Genomic DNA, 14921 nt, shown 5'->3' on the forward strand with positions numbered 1-14921 from the left:
TCCTCACAGTCTTCATTGTTTTCTGAGTCCCTGTATGCAACCAGTCTCCCATCTCTGCCACCGCCTCCACATAAACACCATTCCGCCTACCCCTGCTCAGCATTCAGCACCCACCTTGATCAGAGCAACGGCTCCCCTGACCCCAGCCAGAAGATGCTGACTTTGCTCAGCCCCACCTAATAACGTTAGGATTGAATTGATCAGGAAAGGATAAGAAGGGAAAGGAAAAGAAGCGAGCAGAAAACTATTTTTCCTTTGGTAATTTAACTGGGATGTTACTGTGGCCTAAATTAACAGGTGTACTCACCAGTACTGTGCATACTTTCAGGTATAACCAATCTAGTCTGAACCCACTTGTCAGTTTTTGCATCAATATCTCATCATGGACCTGTTCTCTTTACCATTAAAGAGGAAGGGGATTAGACATTAATCACCACGACCAGTTGTTAATTCTACATCTTAAATATCTTTGAATAGCTAACCTAGGCCAGGGCAGGTGGAGTAGGACCATATTAAATCATTAGTGTAATAAAAGGGTGGGAGATACCAAACTAGAATATTTTAACAAAAGAGTAATAATATAAAAAAGGTAATATAGATCTTTAAAAAATTAGTTCTTTAAATCAACTCTCAGTATAGGTAACACAAGATTATATAAGAGCATTCACCATACCTAACAATAGTTAATAGTTTAATGCAAAGCTCAAAAAATGTTACAAAAATGAGCTCTGTAGCCTATCTAAAAGGATCTCTGAACGAAGCATGCTGATACAGTCCAGTTATCCCAGCGGCTCGGGAGGCTGAGGCAGGAGGATTGAAAGCTCAAAGCCAGTGAGACCCTGTCTCAAAAAAAAAAAAAAAAAAAAGAAGGAGGTGGGGATGGCTGGGGATATGGGGCTCAGTGGTTCAGTGCCCCTGGATTCAATCCCTGGTACAAAAAAAAAAAGTTTACATTAAAAAAAAAACCCAACTCTCCATGTAGTTTCATTTAAATGGCATTGGTGAATCTATTGTAAATGGTTCTAGTTTGATGTGTTTAATTTTTTTTTCCTTATAAAAAGATCCAACCTTTGGCATAAAGGTTGATACATTTCCACAGTTTGGCATTATGTATTGAGAATTACAAAAACGATCATGCCCTTTAACCTAGTAAGTCTGCTTTTGGCAATCTATCCTAGGGGAAAAAATTGTTAATGCATGAGATTGCAGCCCTCGCTATAATAGTGATATGTATAAAAGCAGCCTAAATAAGTAACAATAGCAATAGGGACAAGTAAATATGGATTATTTTGCAACCATTAAAAATTGTAATTATGGAAACTATGTGGTAACTTGGAAAATATCTTTGGGACAACATCACTTGAAGTAACCAGGGTACATATGGATACATGCATCATGATTCAACTATTTTAAACTGTATTTTTAAGATCAGACAAAATAGAGAACACATGGAAAAATAAAAGTGATTAGGTATACTATGGAGGTTTTCTTTTTAAAATTCCCTCTTCTGTTGTACTATTTATGTTATAAATAAAAATCAAGGTGGAGCAGTGGAAAATCCAACTTTGTTTTAGCTGAATTAGGGATAATGCTGGATATCGTGGTACATCTCTATAATCCTAGTGACTTGGGAGGCTGAGGCAAGAGCATTACAAGTTTGAGGTCAGCTTTGGCAATTCAGTAAGAACTTGTCTCAAAAATAAAGTCAAGTATGGTGGTACATGCCTGTGATCTAAGCTACTAAGGAAGCTGAAGACAGGAGAATTCCAAGTTCAAGACCAACCTCATAAATCAAGTGAGGCCCTAATCAATTTAGTAAAAGATCTCTTTAAAAAGTTTTTTTTTAAAAGGTTAGGGATCAGTTTGCCCAGTGGCAGTGTCATAGCCAATGAAGCTTATTCAAGGCATAATTATTGCTAATCGAAAACTTCTTTCCCAATATCCTACCATGGCAACTTGAAATATAGATAATACTGGTAATTTTTTTTAAAAGGAGGTGGGGTGGGCTGGGAATGTAACTAAATGGTAAAGCCCCACTAGGTTCAATCCCTAGTATCCTAAAATAAATAAACAAATAATAAAAGGTTAAGAAGATTCCTCCCTCTTAGGACAGGTGAAATTGGGAGTTAGAGTACCCTCAGAGGTGGATGATAAAAAGTCACACCACCCCCCATCTTCATCATTGCAGTTCACATTATTGAGCATCTACTATTTTTCAGGCCTTGAATTAAAAGCTTTTTCAGGCAATTTAGATATCACAGGATGGCCAGCAACCCGACAGAGCAGGTTCTTGCTCAGGAGGTGTGAGCCACCTGGGAAAATAAAAAGTCTAAAATAATCAGTAAGAAATAAGACAAAGTCAAAGATTAGATTTTAATAACAGAGCACTTGATGGGTCTTCCAGTCCTGATAGGAACTGAAACTGAAAAACTGGAAAACGCCCCAATTCTTTATTTAAGGGGAAGTACATCAAAGGCAGGGATAAGGTTTCAGTGGGAGGAGTCTAGTGTGGCAGGAGTCTTGCAGTAAACAGGTTGATTGGCCTTTGGCAAGCTACACTCATCTACATCCAAACAGCCAGGGTTACCCTTCTGGGGAGCTGTATTTGAACTTGAACCATGAGCTAGAACAGGGAACCTACATGAATTAGGTGTTCTCCTACCAGTGGGTTCTACCTGGGAGTTCCCAAAACCGGACTTCCCTGCTTAGTGGCTCCAACGGTGCTCAGTTCACACACAGCTCATAGATGGCTTCCTGCATATATCTTTAGTGAAGTTTATGTGTTGTCTGAAACCACAGAATCATGTAGTCAACTATCTCTTCTTAAACGTCTTACAGGCATCTCAAACTAGCACTTTGGATCTTTCTCCCCAAACCTTCTGTACCCACAGTTTCCCCCATCTCAGTTACTGCTACCTCCATCCTTCCTGTTGCTGAAGCCCAAAGCCTGGGAATCATACCTTAAATCTATCAGGACATCCTTCCAATTCAACTTTAAAATATGTTCAAATTTTGAGCCCTTTTTAACCATGTCCATTGCTAGCATCCTGGTCCAAATGACCTTGCCTTACTCAGATGACTAGTAATTGATTTCCTTGCTTCAATTCTTGCCCCTCCTTCAGCCTATTCACAGCACGTGGAAAACATTGCAGGGTGTGGGGGGGTCCTTTTAAAACCTAAGTCAGGGCATGTTAGCATGTGCTTAACATGGGTTCCATCCCAGCACCAAATGAACAAAGAACAGCAACAAAACTAAATCAGATCAAGTATATTCCCTGCTCAAAATTCTCCAAGGACTTCCCATGATACTCAGAATAAAAGCCAAAGCCCTAACAATGGCCAACAATTCTCTATATCGTTTGTGCCCCCTAGACTTCTCTGAAGTACACTCTTCTCCCTTTCTGTCATTTTACCCAGCAACATTAGTACCTTTACCCCATAAAAATGTCAGTCATTCTCCTGCTTCAGTACCTTTGCCCTAGGACCTAGCTGTTCCTTGATCTGGAATCGGCTCACTCATAAGTCCACATGGCTTACTCTTTCATTTTCTTTAAGTCTTTGTTCAATGTCACCTTTGAATAATGCTATCTTGACCATTCTATAATTCTGAAGCATATCCTCACCCCTTCCAATACACCAGATCTTCCTTACTCAATTTTTTTCCCACAGCAATCATCTCCTAAGAAATACATTATTCGTTAAACCTATCACATATTACTTTATCCTTTTGTTAAACTGCAAGCTCAGTGAGGTTAGAGTTTTTTTTGTGTGTGTGTGCCTGATGAAGAAATTTAACTACATTGTTGCCATTTTATAGAGCTAGGAATATTCCAGAAGGCATATTTCATAGCCATTATCCTATATTACTGTAACAACTCCAGCCAAGACCCTGGGGAGAAAAAGCAAAGCTACAGCATATAAAATAAATATAAGCTCAATATGATAAGGAATATGGTTACTGGGTTTTTTGTTTGTTGTTTGTTTGTTTGTTGGGTAGAGGGGCAGTTATTAAACCCAGAGACATATTTAACCACTGAGCCACATCCCCAGCTCTTTTTAGTTTTTGAGACAGGACCTCACTAAATTGCTGAGGCTGTCTGCATTGTGGGGGGTAGAAGAGTTGGAACAAGTTTATATTACCATAAAAACCTGATAATCACATAGATGTCACAAGTCAGGTCTGAGCTTTATCCTGAAGTGAGAGGAAAGTGAACATATAGTTCTGATGGTCTGAGGGTGAGATGAGGTACAAAGGGAAGGGAGAAAGGATAGGCTACAGAACATTCAAGAGCGAGGAATCTCTCCAAGTCACAGCTTGATCCCAAACATTCATGGATATTTTCTATTCCATTCAATGACACCTCCATATTTGTTATTAAATTCAGGTTTCTTTGTTTTGTTTTGTTTTTTTAATGTGGTGCTGAGGATCGCGCCCAGGGCCTTACACATGCCAGGCAAGTGCTCTACCACTAAGCCACAACTCCAGCCCCTTAAATTCAGGTATTTTAAGTGATATTCTCACTTACCATTTAGAAACATTTAGGGATCCAGAAGATATGTTCTATTTCTCTGTCCCTTTTCTGTCACATCACTCCATACTTCCAGGGATATGACCCATAAGTGGCCAGCCAACTCCTGCCTGAGAACCGTGATGCTAGGTCATCAGAGTCGAGATCCCCTAAGGATTGGGTGAATGAAGGTGCTCTTTTTACATTCCCATATGGTTGAAGCAGGGATATTCTTGGAGGGGAAAGAGAAGCAGAGCATGCTGGTTTGGATATGGAAGGGAGAGGCACTGTTGAATGAGAGATGACACAGCCTTCCAGGCCAGTCCACTTCAGACTCCCAGGGGGAGTAATCTGGGTTTTTGTTTGTTTGTGTAGCAGGGATTAAACCCAGGAGTGCTTAACCATCATACCACATCCCCAGACCTTTTTAATTTTTTTAAAAAAAAAATTTTGGTTGTCAATGGACTTTTATTTATTTGCATGTGGTGCTGAGAAGCGAACCCAGTGCCTCGTACATGATAGGCAGGCGCTGTACCACTGAGCCACCACCCCAGCCCGGACCTTTTTAAGTTTTTAAATTTTGAGACAGGATCTAAGTTGCTTAAGGCCTTGCTAAATTGTTGAGTCTGGCCTCAAACCTACCATCCTTCTGCTTCAGCTTCCCAGTCTCCCGGGTTTCAGGCAGATGTGTCACTACGCCTAGCTACCAGGAAGAGAAATCTGGAATAAAAAATAAATCAAATAAAACAACTGCTGCCCTTTTTGAAACCCAGCAGGAAACTGGAAGCAGAGTTTAGCTTGTTTTCCTGAAGAGCAGCCCTTCCATGGAAATGAGGCAGGAAGGGTGGGTACGTGGGGCTCGGGGAGGGGCTGAGGAGCCTAAGTACCACCAGGAAGGCAGCTCACAGATTCCAAAGCAGGGCCACCGGCATTTCCAGGGAATGGAGGTGAGGGTGGGAGTTGAAGTTCCAGTAATTTTTCTGTTGTGCCCTAAACCAGAGACCCATAGTTTTCCAATGCAGTGGGGGGTAGGAGGGTGAGGGAGCTGGGCATGGTAAGGCCTAGAGCTAGAGCTGTTCATAACTGCTGCTCACTCACTGTGGTGACCTGGGACAAGTGGCTTAATCTCTCTAAACCTGCTTTCTTATTTGTAAAACGGTGAGAAATGGTACAAAACTATAATCATAGAGACTTAAAGGAACCATTTATGAGTGCCCCTGGCTTGATACAATAAAATCATACATAATAATAGCATTTCTTTTTCAAGCTGTGGTTCTTAAAGCAGGTAGAACTTCTCCAGAGGCATTCTGGTTTCTTTAGGAGCATTTTAAATGCCACAATGATTGGAAATGCTATTGAGATGTAATGGGCAGAGGTCCCAGGTGCTATCTACATAAAAAATCATCCTATGTCCCTTTCAGCATTTACTGTGTGAGTGAGTGTGTGTGTGTGTGTGTGTGTGTGTGTGTGTGTGTGTGCGCGCGTGTACTGAGGATCAAACTCAGGGGCACTTTACCACTGAGATATGTCAGTCATCAGACCCTTTTATTTTTTTCTTTTGAGAGAGGGTCTTGCAGAGTTTTCCAAACTGGCCTTGAATTTGCCACTTTCTACCTCATCCTCCTGAATAACAGAAATTATAGACATGTGCTCCCACGCCTTACAACTTTTGATGTTTGACACACAGTTCAGTAGTAAAGCAACCCTGAATTCAATCTTCAGTACTGAAAGCTGGGGCGGGGGATCATAGAACTAACATAGAATGAAAAACTATAAAACTTATAGAAGAAAATGTTGCCATTTTCTAGGTTACCTTTGTATGGTGATAAGATTTTTAGACACCAGACCAAAAACACAATCCATGGAAGAAAAAAATAATTAAGCTGGATTTTTTTCCCCCAATGGGGATTGAACTAGGGCCTCACACATGCTAGCAAGCAGTCTACTATGAGCTACATCCCTAGCCCCGCATTTTTAAATTTTATTTTGAGACAGAGTCTCTCTAAGTTGCCCAGATTGGGCTGAACTTTGCAATCCTCTTGCCTCAGCCTTCCAATTAGCTAGGATTACAGGTGTGCACCACCTAGCAGTTAAGATGTATTTTAATAAATTAAAAACTTCTGCTCAGCAATGGACACTGTTAAAGACTGAAAAGGCAAGTCACAGATTGGGAGCAAATATTTGCAGAACACATCTGAAGAAGGACTCATCCAAAATACTCAAAGAACTTTTAAAAACTTAACAATAAGAAAATAATCCAAGTTTATTTTTAAATTTGCCAGAGTATTGAACAGATAATTTACCAGAGAAGATTTTTAAAATGAAGAATAAACACCTGAAAAAAATGTTCAACATCATTAGTCATCAAGGAAGTACAACTAAAAACTATGATGAAATGCAGCTGTACACACACACACACACACACACACACACACACACACACACACATACACACACACAAAAAACTGATAAACTGGAACTCTTTTTTTTTTGGTAACTGGGATTGAACCCAGGGGTGCTTAACCACTGAGCCATATCCCCAACAATTTTTATGAGTATTGCTGGGGAAACATAAAATGATACAGCCATATTGGAAGTCATTTTGACACTTTCTTAGAAATGAAAATATTGTGGGGGCCACCACTATTGCATCCTTTAGGTCTCATAAGAATGATACTATTTTTTATTGCCTCCAGAATATATAATATATTGTTAATTTACTGTCTGAGTCAGGTGGGGGAATGTAGGGAAGAAAGAGTAGTTTTAGAGGCATAGCCTTCCTCACTGTGATTGCTCTTATTTTTAGACCACGGATACCAAATAAGGGTGTATGGAAGAGGATTCTGCCAGGTGTGGTAGTGCATGCCTATAATCCCCGTGTCTCAGGAGGCTGAGTTAGGAGGATCAGAAGTTCCAGGCAAGCCTCAGCAACTTAGTGAGGCCTTCAGCAATTTAGTGAAACATTGTCTCAAAATTAAAAAATAAAAAAAGGACTGGGGATGTAGCTCAGTGGTAACACACCCCTGGGTTCAGTCCCCAGCAACAACAACAAAAAAAGAGTAGTTACCAAATCAACACCACGGAGGAATGAAAGAAGCAGAATTAGGCAGAGGGAAAAGTTGATCTGACATAATCACAATTACTCAAGAGCTTTGTAGTAGGGATGGTCTTTTAGAGTTACCCCAAGTTGCAGCAAGGGAACAATCCTAGCATTGACCCTTGCATCCACTGGATGTGAACTGGCTGAACTTGGAACTATGTGTGAGGTATCTCTCTTCAGCCAAGGGCTGTTTCTAGACAGGGACTCAGCAACGGCTGTCATCTGCCAACACTCTTAGCAGCTGAGGAAATAAGTACTTCAGTTCTAAAGGAGGAGAATCTGAACACTACTTAAGTGAGAGGTTTGTTTCTGTCTCCCAACGGTCCAAAAGTAGAAAGAGGAATGATGGTTGCCAGGGCCTGGGGGTGGCGGGCAGTTGTTTAGTGGTGTAGGGTTTCAAGTGTCTGTTTTATAAGATGAAAAGCGTTCTAAAGACGGTTGGTGGTGACGGTTTCACAATCATATGAATGTACTTAATACCACTGAACTTTTGTTAAAAATGGACAACACAGGCCTGGGGGGAGAGCTCAGTGGTAGAACATGTGCTTAGCGTGTGCAAGCTCTGGGTTCAATTTCTAGCACCAAACACACACACACACAAAATGGTTAAGATTGTCAGATTTATATTATGTGTATTTTCCCAAGATTAAAAGAAAATTGGAAGCCAGGCATGGTAGTGCACACCTGTAATCCCAGACACTTGGGAGACAGAGGCAGGAGGATCACAAGTTTGAAGACATCGGCAGCAATTTATCAAGACACTTCCTCAAAATCAAAAAGGTCTGGGGTTATAGCTCAGTGGGAGAGTGCCCCTGGGTTCAATCTCTAGTACTGGAAGGAAGGAAAGGGGAGGGGTTGTAAAAGAACGGAAGAAAAAAAGAGGAAGAGAAAAAGAAGTGAGTAGCTATATTTCCAACACCTTTCATTTTTTATTTTGATACGGGGTCTCACTGAATTGCCAAGTCTGTCCTCAAATTTATAATCCTCCAGACTCAGCCTCCCCAGTCGCTGGGATTACAAGTATGCTCCACCATCAGGGTTGATTCTGCCCTTCTTACAGGCTCTGAAGCAATTAAGGCTGGTGCTACCAATCCATGAAGCACAGTTAGAAAAGCAAGATGCAAGGGTATTGTTTTTGTCTGAACAGTCCAAGTTGTGTTGCTATCAAATATGACTTCTGCTCAAGAGAAGTGGGAAAGAGAAGAAATCAACAAGAAACTTCCTTTTAAGCAAATGACTTGGAAGTTGCACAAATCACCCTGGTTCCTATTTCATTAGTGAGAATTTAGTCATAAGGCCACATCAAGCTATAAATCTATTACTGTGGACACATGGGAAATAGATTTTGGAGGGTAACTAACAATCTTCTTTATATCTTTTTTTTTTTTTTTTTTTTTTTTTTTTTTTTTTAAAGAGAGAGTGAGAGAGGGGGACAGAGAGAGAGAAAGAATTTTAACATTTATTTATTTTTTCTTAATTCTCGGCGGACACAACATCTTTGTTGGTATGTGGTGCTGCTGAGGATCGAACCCGGGCCGCACGCATGCTAGGCGAGCGCGCTACCGCTTGAGCCACATCCCAGCCCCTATATCTTGTTTTAAGTCTCAATTTCTTCATCTATTATATCAGGACATTTATTTATTTATTTATTACCAAAGTTTGAACCCAAGGTTGCTTTACCACTGCGCCACATCCCCAGACCTTTTTACATTCTATTTTGAGACAGGGTCTCGCTACATTGCTTAGGTCCTCTGTAAATTGCTGAGGCTTGCTTCAAACTTAAGATCCTCCTGCCTCAGCCTCCTGAGCCACTGGGATTACAGGTGTGCACTGCCCAGCCAAATCAGAACCATTACAGCTCTAACATTAAGGGCTTTGTGACACAAAATGTCCTCAATTGTGTAAACCTGGATTCTGTGCTTACTTACGGCTGCTTTCTTGTTGTGTGAGAGAAAAAAATTTATATAGAGACATGGAAGTTTTGTTGTGTTTGTTTTGGTGCTGGGGATTGGACCCAGGGCCTCCTGCATGCTAACTAAGCACAAGTTGTACCTCTGAGCTATACTCCCGGTCCCAGGGAGATTTTTTTGCATTTTGTTTATTACTTTTTTTGTTTTGTTTTGTTTTTGTACTGGGGAATGAACCTAGGGATGCTTTTCCATTGAGCTACATACCCAGCCCTATTTATTTTTTATTTTGAAACCTTATTTATTTTTATTTTGAGATGAGGTTTTATTAAGTTGCTTAGTGCCGCACTAAGTTGCTGAGGCAGGCCTCAAACTTGCAGTCCTCTTGTCTCGGCCTCTGGAATTACAGGTATGCACCACCATGCCTGGCCATTACTTTCTTTCTTATAGTGGAAGTGAAATACTCTGGAAAACACAATTTCAGGTATGAAGATGAAAAATTGAAGAAACCAGGAGAGGTTTGAAATGTTCTGCAGGGGGAAAAGGAGAGATTTCAGAGTGTGGATCCTAGGAGCTGGAAGGCTGATTATAAGCAGGCAGGTCTCAGAAGGCTGCCTAATAAAAGGGTTGAAATGAAGAAGGAGCAGCTGGTATCAGGGGATGAACTTGAAGGAGAATAGAATGGTTTGATGGCAATTTTTATTAAATTTTACCTTCTGTTAGATGATGAAACCCTCCCATCCATCTTCTCTACGAAATCTTCCCCTGGACCTTGTAGAATGGATTTTCTTTTGAGAAATAAAGAGGTGCACTGTGTCCTACCCTGCAAAGAGCACAAAGCAAGAAAAAGGCTATCACTGGGTTATAAAATATATGAAATGCTCTTGTTTCTCTTCAACACTTGCTTTCAAAGTAAAAGAGAAAACAACACACACATGACAAAAAGCAGGCAGGTTGCCCTGCTCTGCCCAAGGCTTCCTGGGTGTCTGCTGGCAATGATCCAAGACCTCAGGGACAGTCACATGCTGGTTTTTAAGTTTCTTTCCAACTCTGTGCTTCCATGACTCAAAATCATATTAAACAGGGCTTAAGTAAAGAAGAATCAAATATAATTTGTCAGTTTGGTGGTTCCACAAAGGCAGCCCTAGGCAGTCTGAATAGAGACAATGCAATTGATATAATTAAAAATAAATTAATTTTAAAAAAACAGAGCTAAGATCTGTGAGGAATTAAAGGCAAAGTGACTTCTTCTTGGCTTGGAAATGTATGTAATCCATTAATTCTTCACTTTGTGCCTTGAGTTATAATTTTTTTTAAAAAAAGTTCTTCTTTAAAAATTTGTTTTTAAAACAGACATTTTAGCCAGGTCTCAGCAAAAGTGAGGCGCTAAGCAACTCAGTGAGACCCTGTCTCTAAATAAAATAAAAAATGGGGCTGGGGATGTGGCTCAGTGATTGAGTGCTCCTGAGTTCAATCCCTGGTACCCCCTGCCAAAAAAAAGACATCTTTTTATGCATTTATTTTTGCTCTTACTTTACAAGAGAAAGCTTCTTGGGACACAATTATTGTATATAGGGAATAGATAACAAAAACACATGGTACAAAATTTAAAAGGAAGGAATAAGAGGCTACACAGTGAGATGTCTCTCTCTCCATTGCTTGCCTGCAGCCCACAAACCCCTAGAGGTAGGCATCCCTTTCTTGTGTGTCCTTGAAGAGATATTCTCTGGATATGAGTTAAATTGGCTATCTAAGACTCTCCCTGTCTTAATTTCTACTGCTGCCTCAAAAGTTGAGGGCAGCCAGCTGTGGTCACAGCACTCCCGGATCCCAGTGACTCTGGAGGTTAAGGCAGGAGGATGGCAAATGTGAGTTCAGCCACAGTGATGTAGGAGAGAGACCTTCAGCAACTGAGAGAGAGTGGGGGGAGAGGGGAGTAAAAAGGACTGAGGATGTGCCTTACCAGTAGAGTGCCTCTGGTTTCAAACCCCATACAGGAAGAAAAAAATGATGGGAAACAATAAATGCCACATACACTCACGTTTCAAAGAGAGTGGCTATCTCTCAAACATGACTTACAAGAATCCCAAACTGGCTTTGGAAACCTCAGCCTATCAACTTGACATTGAAGTGACTGGAAGTGGGGGATTTTCTGAAGGTAAGGTATTTTTCCTTACTTTAGACCCTGAAAAAGTCTTCAAAAACACTTCCTCTAGGCCTGGGCTGAAAAGCATCCTCCAAGGTTTGAGGGACACTGCGGAATCTAAGGTGATAAGTTCTGGGTTGTGATCTGAAGAGATAGAGAATGCAAAGGTCCAAGCTTCTATGAGGATGCTTTTCCATGAGCAAAAGCCAACCTGAAATGAGCTTTAAGAGGACATGTTGGAGCCATACACAGTGACAGTGCTGGTAATTGCAGCAACACAGGAGGCTGAGGCAGGAGGATTTCAAGTCCAAGTCCAGCATCAGCAATTTAGCGAGGCCCTAAGCAATTTAGACAGACCCAGTTTCAAAATAAAAAAATAAAGGTAAAAGGGGTTGGGATATGGCTCAGTAAAGCACCTCTGGGTTCAATCCCCAGTACAAAAAATAAAGCAAAACAAACAAAAAAAATATTTCCAATTTAGGCTGCCTGGAGGGACATGTGACCACAATAGAATGATTTTGTGATAAACTACTAGACACCCAAATTAAGGGTGTAAGTGGTCTGCCAGAGAAAAGCATCATCTACATCACAGGAATTGCAATTGGAGCTTCCTAGTTGGGGGATATCTGAGAAAAAGAACCAGAGTTTGTACTCTTAGAATGCTGGGTGTGAGTAGGGAGGCTGAGGCAAGAGGATTACAAGTTTGAGGCTAGCCCTAGCAACTTAACCAGGCCCTAAACAACTTAGCCAGATCCTGTCTCAAAATAAAACATTAAAAGGGGTGGGGATGTGGCTCAGGGGTAGAGCGTGCCCAGGTTTAATTCCCAGTACCAAAAAAAAAAAAAAAAAATCCCTGAAGTCTCGCCAATGACCTGTACGGATGAGATGAGCTGGGTTCAAAGAAGCTGGCTGCAACCTGAAGCTAAGAAAATGGCAAAGAAATCACACAACACTCGGACATGAGTTTCTCAGATGGAGGGAGGGACTGCTGTGCCACTTCAAGGGTCCTCTTCCAAGCTGGAAGGCAAGAGAGCGTGCCCCCAGAATCTCTTTATTTTTATAAGGAGGACACACAAAGGAGCTCGATGGAATGTTCTTCACCAAATAAGGCAGGGGATAAGGTTTCAACTTCTTTGCCAAGCACTGTCCAGTGCGTGACATGGGATGCCAGACCAGCCACCCCCCTTACTCAAGGCTGAGAGAGGATAGCCCCCCACACCGAGGAATCAATCAAAACTTTTCCTTTACTTCTCCCTCTTTTTTTCAATCCTGGAAGAGCCAAAATGGTTAGGGCAGCAGAGGAGCCATAATAGAAGACCAAGGAGAGAGAAATCAGCAGCCTCCCAACCTGCCCCTTCCTCCTGCTCAAAGCACAGCAGAGCTGGAAGAAGGGAATAATATCTAACTTACATAGGGGTCTGGAGTTTCAATCATTTACAGGACTGGCCAATGTAACAACAGAAATGAAACTTATTGGTAACAAAAGTGTTCCCAGGATTTTTCATTATCTAAATGACAAAACAGTTATAGGACACCTACACAAAATTTCCTGGAAGTTTAAAAAAATAACAATTGGGGGTGGCTTCCAGGGATTGAACACAGGGATGCTTTACTACTAAGCCACATCCTCAACCCTTTTTTTAAGAAAAAAAAAATACATATTTTTTTTTTTTATTTTGAGACAGGGTCTCACTAAGTTGTTTAGGGCCTCCATAAATTGCTAACGCAGCCATCAAACTTATGATCTTCCTGCCTCAGCCTCCCAAATTTCTGGGATGAGAGACATGTACCACTGTGCCCCACAGACTTTTCTTTTTTTATTATATTTTAACTGGGTAGTTCTTGCACATGGGATATGAAGGGAAAGGGAGGAATGAGAGACAGGTAAGCGAGAAATGAAATACAGAGACCAAGACACGAGAGTTTATTTGTCAGAGCTGACAAATAAAGGCACATCTCTCCAAAGAGAGGGGCAAAACAGACTTGGGTTCCAGGACTTTTATGGGGAAGGCTCAGAAATCAGAGCTGAGCAGGTCCTAATGCAGACGGTTAGGGGTTGGTTTGGTATGAGGGAGTGGTAAGCCTTTCTCAGAAACATCCTTGGGCGGGAAAGCAAAACTTTTTTCTTGAAATGGTGGCCATCACTTAAGATGGCCTTTCAGGTGCTAAGCAAGGACCTTGCAGGAAAAAAAAAAAAAAATATATATATATATATATATATATATATATATATGCAAATTTACTGCATTCTTTTAAACAGCTGCATAGTGGGCCATTTTAAGAATGTACAATGACTCTTTGGATTTAAGTCTTGATCTGGAAGCACTAATCTATAAAAAGGTATAAAATATTTTAATGCTTCCACTGTACTTACACATTTTATAAGAATTTCATGCAAAAGATATTTTCATTTTAGAGGAATTTTATATTTTAAAAAAGACCCTCATTGCTAAATTTCAAACCAATCCACATCACATTTAATTATCCACTAGATGATTGTCATTATGATCAAGTGAAATCCATTCAGGAACTCTGGCTGTGCCACATAAAAATATTTTTCACCTGTTCTAAATGGTAATCTTTTAATACCAAAGAGGGTGGATAAAGATCAGCTATTTTAAAATTCATTTTATGCACTGGGCATGATGGTACATGCCTATAAGCTCAGCTACTCAAAAGGCTGAGGCAGGAAGATTGCAAGTTGGAGGCCATCCCAGCAATTTAGCAAGACTCTGTCTCAAAATAAAAAATAAAAAGGGCTGGGAATGTAGTCCAGGGATAAAATGTCCCTAGGTTTGATTCCCACTCCCGAAAAAAAAAATCACTTTTTGTCTGTTCAAAAACATTTTGGTGCTTGTTATGTGTCAGAAACTGTTCTAAGTATCCTTATAACAACCTAGGATAAGTACTGCCATTATGTCTAATTTACAAATGAGGAAACTGAGACCTAGAGAAGTTATTGTGGCCAAGGTCACATAGCTACCAACTGATAGAGCAAGAATTTGAATACAGAAAATCTGGCTCCAGAGTCCATGATCATAGTCACTATACTATGCTGCCCCCTGTGCCTGAGTATAGTCTATGTATCACTACAAGGGTGAAGACATATGGTGTGTTTTCTTTTTCCCATATTTTTATTGGTGTATTATAATTGTACATAATACTGGGATTCTTACATATCTGTACATGTATATAATTTAACAATATCATTTGATCCATATTGTTCCCTGCATTTCTCTCCCCCTGTCTCTTTTCTCTCC

General features: G+C 40.6%; 1 non-coding gene across 1 annotated transcript; it reads left to right on the forward strand.

The window, feature by feature from the left end:
• The first annotated feature begins 1857 nt into the window (after positions 1-1857).
• Positions 1858-1992, forward strand: LOC120890201 (U4 spliceosomal RNA). The gene has a single exon (XR_005734443.1). It is a non-coding gene; the product is annotated as a U4 spliceosomal RNA (small nuclear RNA).
• The last annotated feature ends 12929 nt before the right edge of the window (positions 1993-14921 follow it).

The sequence above is a fragment of the Ictidomys tridecemlineatus genome, chromosome 4 (genome assembly GCF_052094955.1).
Source record: "Ictidomys tridecemlineatus isolate mIctTri1 chromosome 4, mIctTri1.hap1, whole genome shotgun sequence".
Lineage (NCBI taxonomy): Eukaryota > Metazoa > Chordata > Mammalia > Rodentia > Sciuridae > Ictidomys > Ictidomys tridecemlineatus.